The sequence below is a fragment of the Bos taurus genome, chromosome 11 (genome assembly GCF_002263795.3).
Source record: "Bos taurus isolate L1 Dominette 01449 registration number 42190680 breed Hereford chromosome 11, ARS-UCD2.0, whole genome shotgun sequence".
In the NCBI taxonomy this organism is placed as follows: Eukaryota; Metazoa; Chordata; class Mammalia; order Artiodactyla; family Bovidae; genus Bos; species Bos taurus.
The window spans coordinates 23,059,749-23,066,116 of NC_037338.1; positions in this window are offsets into that span (position 1 = coordinate 23,059,749).

A 6,368-nucleotide genomic window follows, 5' to 3' on the forward strand; every position below is an offset into this window, starting at 1 on the left:
ACCAACTCCCGGAGTTCACTCAGACTCACGTCCATCGAGTCAGTGATGCCATCCAGCCTTCTCATCCTCTGTCGTCCCCTTCTCCTCCTGCCCCCAATCCCTCCCAGCATCAGAGTCTTTTCCAATGAGTCAACTCTTCGCATGAGGTGGCCAAAGTACTGGAGTTTCAGCTTTAGCATCATTCCTTCCAAGGAAATCCCAGGGCTGATCTCTTTCAGAATGGACTGGTTGGATCTCCTTGCAGTCCAAGGGACTCTCAAGAATCTTCTCCAACACCACAGTTCAAAAGCATCAATTCTTCGGCGCTCAGCCTTCTTCACAGTCCAACTCTCACATCCATACATGACCACTGGAAAAACCATAGCCTTGACTAGACGGACCTTTGTTGGTAAAGTAATGTCTCTGCTTTTCAATATGCTGTCTAGGTTGGTCATAACTTTTCTTCCAAGAAGTAAGCGTCTTTTAATTTCCTAGTTCTTAGCTCACCCAAATTACCACCTTTCTCTTAAAACTGATTTGTTCCAAGACCTGCCTTTTGATTTTGGGGGAAGAGAAGCCTCTTGAGAACATGCAGGAAAGATGTGATATCCTGATGATGCTCAGCATAGATGGGAAAAGTGGAACTAACACATTAACTAATTTCAGAGTCTTTAAAAGGAATGCTGATAAGGTGTCTTTGCAAGAGGGTTAAACGTTTAAAAACAAGCAAAATTGGCAGCATTTAAATCACTGCAGATGGTGACTGCAGCCATGAAATTAAAAGATGCTTGCTCCTTGGAAGAAAAGCTATGACCAACCTAGACAGCATATTAAAAACCAGAGACATTACTTTACAAACAAAGGTCCATCTAGTTAAAGCTATAATTTTTCCAGTAGTCATGTATGGATGTGAGAGTTGGACTATAAAGACTGAATGCTGCAGAATTGATGCTTGTGAACTGTGGTGTTGAAGACTCTTGAGAGTCCCTTGGACTGCAAGGAGGTCCAACCTGTCCATCCTAAAGGAAATCAGCCCTGAGTATTCATTGGAAGAACTGATGCTGAAACTCCAATACTTTGGCCACCTGATGTGAAGAACCGAGTCATTAGAAAAGACCCTGATGTTGGGAAAGAATGAAGGTGGGAGGAGAAGGGGATGACAGAGGATGAGATGGTTGGATGGCATCAGTGACACAACGGACATGAGTTTGAGTAGGCTCTAGGAGTTGGTGATGGACAGGAAAGTCTGGTATGCTGCAGTCCATGGGGTCGTAAAGAGTTGGACACAACCGAGCAACCAACTGAACTCAACAGGAAAATATTTAGAGCATTATATTGAATATTTTTTAAAAGGAAGATCTATGAAACAAACATTCATGTTTGTTTGAAGGAGTACAACAGTAAAATTCACTTCGATTTTGAACTTTTAAATTGCACGATCTATTGATTAGAAAGACTGTATCCCCAAAACACACTACACATAGAGACTTTTAAAATACTTCCAAATTTTATCATTATGAACTTTTTGGTAAGTGGACATTAAAATTTTTCTGTATATTTCAATATTTCCATATATCAATATATTCTTTGTGGGAGGCCATGAGACAGTAATAAATAAATGTGGGTGTGTGAATATGTGGCTCAAGGCAATAGGTAATATGGTGAACCCTGAGTTCTGCTATGCTCTTGTTCCTAATCATTCACATCATAGGTCATGAGGGGGAATTCTGTCCTTCTGACCTGGTGGATTTCACATTCAGGGTCAGAAGAATGGCCCACTGCACTGCAGACACATCTCCACGAGGAATCAAGAGCAATGATGCTAGGGCTGTATCCATACACTCTTTCCTTGAACTGAATCCAGACCAGCCCCTAAGGTCTCCCCAAGTTCATCTTTTCTGAAAAAGAAAAGATGTTTTTCAAAATACTCTCAAAAGTTATACCTGCTGCTGCTGCTAAGTCACTTCAGTCATGTCCGACTCTGTGTGACCCCACAGACGGCAGCCCAGGAGGCTCCTCTGTCCCTGGGATTCTCCAGGAAAGAATACTGGAGTGGGTTGCCATTTCCTTCTCCAAGTTACACCTGCAGATTATATAAATAATCACTAATGTTATCTCTGAAACCTTCATAGTTTTATTTTTTAGTTTTTACATATTTTAACATCTCAGGTACTCCAATTTTGGTGTATAGTATAAATAACCTGTTTTCTTTAATGAATAGACAATCATCTAATGTAGTTTATCTAAAATTGATTCTTTTGCCTTTTATGTGAAATAATTTAAATTCTAAATCTATATTCATTCTTGAAAATATTGGGGATTTTATATTCTATCTCAATGATTCACCTGTTTATTACATCTGTGCCATAAAGTTTTGATTGTTACAGTTTTAATATATGTTAGGACAAAAATAAACTTTTAAAGATATTTTAAGTCCTGTAAGGACATTTATTGAACCTTTTATTGTAGAAAGAATCTTTTTAGCAAGAGGTTATTAGAAACTCCTTTTATTTTCTTTTCTTGGTTGTATATTTATTTTTAATAAACCAGAGTTGGTAGAAAAATGTGAATTACTTTGGTTAATTCCTATTAGAATATTCTTCAGGCATATAAATAAGTAATTTTAAAATATGTTAATTTAGGTTAAAATGCTTTGTCTCCTGATGCATCTAAGGTACTTTTATTATTTGTGATTTATTGAATCATGCCCCATAACTGGATTAATGAAAACAACATTTATCAGTGGTGTTTTCTGCTTTGCAAATTTTTAGCTTAACTTCCTTTTCATCTTATATAAATCTAGATGTAGAAGCAAATATGTAGCACAAAAATTGAGGGAATACATTTTTGCAATTAGCTTTTGGTAATAATTTGATCAATTACAACATAAGTCTAAAATCTACTGACTAGAAATACATACAAGATCTGCTTTATTATAAAAAGAAATATGTACTTATTACCAATTAGCCTATAGGTAGTTTGCAAGTGCCTAATGAAGACATTTTATTTCTTGGGTGCTAGAGAATAAGATACAGCAAGGTTTAAATTTTTATTCTTTATTATATTGGACAACTTTGTTAATTCCTCAGCCTAATTTTGGTCATCCATGAAATGAGGATACATATCTGCAACCTATGTAGTTATGTCATTGTTGTTTTGTTGCTAAGTCGTGTCTGACTCTGAGATCCCATAGACTACAGCATGTCAAGCTTCCCCTGTCATTCACTATCTCCTGGAGTTTGTTCAAACTCATGTCCATTGAGATGGTGAGGCCATCCAACCATCTCATCCTGTGTCGCCTCCTTCTTGACCTGCCCTCAGTCTTTCCCAGCATCATGGTCTTTTCTAGTGAGTCAGCTGTTCACATCAGATGGTCAAAGTATTGGAGCTTCAGCATCAGTCCTTCCAATGAATATTCAACATTGATTTCCTTTAGGATTGACTGGCTTGATCACTGTGCTGTCTGAGGGACTCTCAAGAGTTTTCTCTGGCACCACATTGCAAAAGCATCAATTCTTCTGTGCTCAGCCTTCTTTATGGTCCAATTCTCATATCCATATATGACTACTGGAAAAAACACAGCTTTGACTATATGGACCTTTGTCAGCAAAGTGATGTCTCTGCTTTTTACTATGCTGTCTAGGTTTGTCATAACTTTCCTTCCAAAGTGCAAGCATCTTCTAATTTTATGGCTGCAGTCTCCATCCACAGTGATTTTTGAGTCAAAGAAAATAAAATCTGTCACTATTTTCACTTTTTCCTGATCTATTTGCCACTTTTTCCTGTTAGATGGGACCCGATTTCATGATCTTAGTTTTTTTAATGTTGTTTTAAGCCAGTGTTTTCATTTTCCTCTTTCACCCTCATCAAGAGGCTCTTTAGTTCCTCTTTGCTTTCTGCCCTTCGAGTGGTATCATCTGCATATCTGAGGCTGTTAGTATTTCTCCCAACAATGTTGATTCCAGGTTGTTATTCATCCAGTCTGGCATTTTGCATGATGTGTTCTGCATGTAAATTAAATGAGCAGGGCAGACAATACAGCCTTGATGTACTCCTTTGGAACCCAATTGGGAACCGATCCATTATGTCTGGTTCTAACTGTTGCTTCTTGACCTGCATAGACGTTTCTTAGGACACAGGTAAGGTGGTCTGTTGGAGAAGGCAATGGCAACCCACTCTAGTACTCTTGCCTGGAAAATCCCATGGACAGAGGAGCCTGGTAGGCTGCAGTCCATGGGGTCTCGAAGACTCAGACATGACTGAGCGACTTCACTTTCACTTTTCACTTTCGTGCATTGGAGAAGGAAATGGCAACCCACTCCAGTGTTCTTGCCTGGAGAATCCCAGGGATGGGGGAGCCTGGTGGGCTGCCGTCTATGGGGTCTCACAGAGTCAGACATGACTGAAGCAACTTAGCAGCAGCAGCAGCAAGGTGGTCTGTTATTCCTGCCTCTTTAAGAATTTTCCAGTTTGTTGTGATCCACAAAGTCAAAGGCTTTTGTGTAGTCAATGAAGAAGAAGTAGATGTTTTTCTGGAATTCCCTTGCTTTTTCTGTGATCCAATGGATGTTGGCAGTTTGACCTCTGATTCCTTTGTCTTTTCTAAATCCAGCTTGTACTCGTTTAATGTACTGTTGAAGCCTATCTTAAAGGATTTTGAGCCATTATCTTGCTAGCATATGAAATGAGTGCAATTGTGCAGTCGTTTGAATTCTTTGGCATTGCTCTTCTTTGGTATTAGAATGAAAACTGACCTTTTCCAGTTCTGTGACCACTGCTGAATTTTCCAAATTTGCTGACATATTGAGTGCAGCAATTTAACAGCATCATCTTTTAGGATTTGAAATAGCTCAGCTGGAATTACATCACTTCCACTAGTCTTATTCATAGTAATGCTTTCTAAGGCCTGCTTGACTTTGCACTCCAGGATGTCTGGCTCTAGGTGAATGACCACACCATCATGATTATCTGGGTCATTAAGACCTTTTTTATATAGTTCTTCTGTATATTCTTGACACTTCTTAATCTTTTCTGCTTCTGTTAGGTCCTTGTCATCTCTGTCCTTTATTGTGCCCATCTTTGCATGAAATATTCCCTTGATATCTTGAATTTTCTTGAAGAGATCTCTAGCCTTTCCCACTCTATTGTTTTCCTCTATTTCTTTGTACTGTTCACTGTAGAAAGCTTTCTTATCTCTCCTCGTTATACTCTGGAACTCTGCATTTAGTTGGGTATATCTTTCTGTGGGGTATATCTTTAGTTGGGGTTTCCGTGGTGGCTCAGATGGTAAAGCATCTGCTCGCAATGCAGGAGACCCAAGTTTGAACCCTGGGTTAAGATCACCTGGAGAAGGAAATAGCAACCCACTCCAGTATTCTTGCCTGAAAAATTCCATGGACAGAAGGGCCTGGTGGGCCACAGTCATGAGGTCGCAAAAAGTCAGATGTGACTGAGAGACTTCACTTTCTTTTCTTCTTTCCCTTTCTCCATTGCCTTTCACTTCTCTTCTTTTCTCAGCTATTTGTAAGGCCTCCTCAGACAACCACTTTGCCTTCTTGCATTTGTTTTTTGGGGGGATCATTTTGGTCATCACCACCTGTACCATGTTACAAACCTCAGTCCATAATTCTTCAGGCAATCTACCAAATCTAATCCCTTAAATCTATTTGTCACCTCCACTGTATAATCATAAGAATTTTCATTTTGGTTCTACTTGGATGGTATAGTGGTTTTCCCTAGTTTCTTCAATTTACATCTGAATTTTGCATTAAGGAGCTAATTATCTGAACCACAGTCGGCTCCAGGTCTTGTTTTTGCTGACTGTATAACTATGTACAGTTATAATGAAGATTAAAGGAGAAAATGTAAGTGAAAGGATGCATTCCATAATAGAGTCTCATCGCTTATAAATTAGATCTCTTCACACACTGTCTCACTCTTCCCAGTGATACATACCAGAAGAAGTTACAGTCTTTTTTGCAGTTCCCTCTAAGATAGTGCAAGTTACTGGGTGACTAGCCTTAGAGAATGCAGATGAATCTTTCAGGGCACAGGTTTTGACTGGCCCTATAAAATGCTGTAAAGTGGTATGTAGTGGAAAAAATGCCTTTCATTTCCCTCCATATTCCACAATGTCTGTGCCCTTACAAAGCACAATCTCTTCTTCCCTACTCAGGCAGCAACTGGTGAGCCCTCTTCTCCCTCCCACTCTGATCTAATGAGTGTTTTATTGCAAAGTGTTGAGAATAGACTGTCTCTAATTGTCTGTCATATGGATATGCTAGTAAGGAACAAGTTGTTATGTTACTCTGTCTTCAACTGATGCCTGTTATTCCCAATGGGCTGCAGTTTTCTCATTATTGGAATGATATGAATACATACTTGGGGGA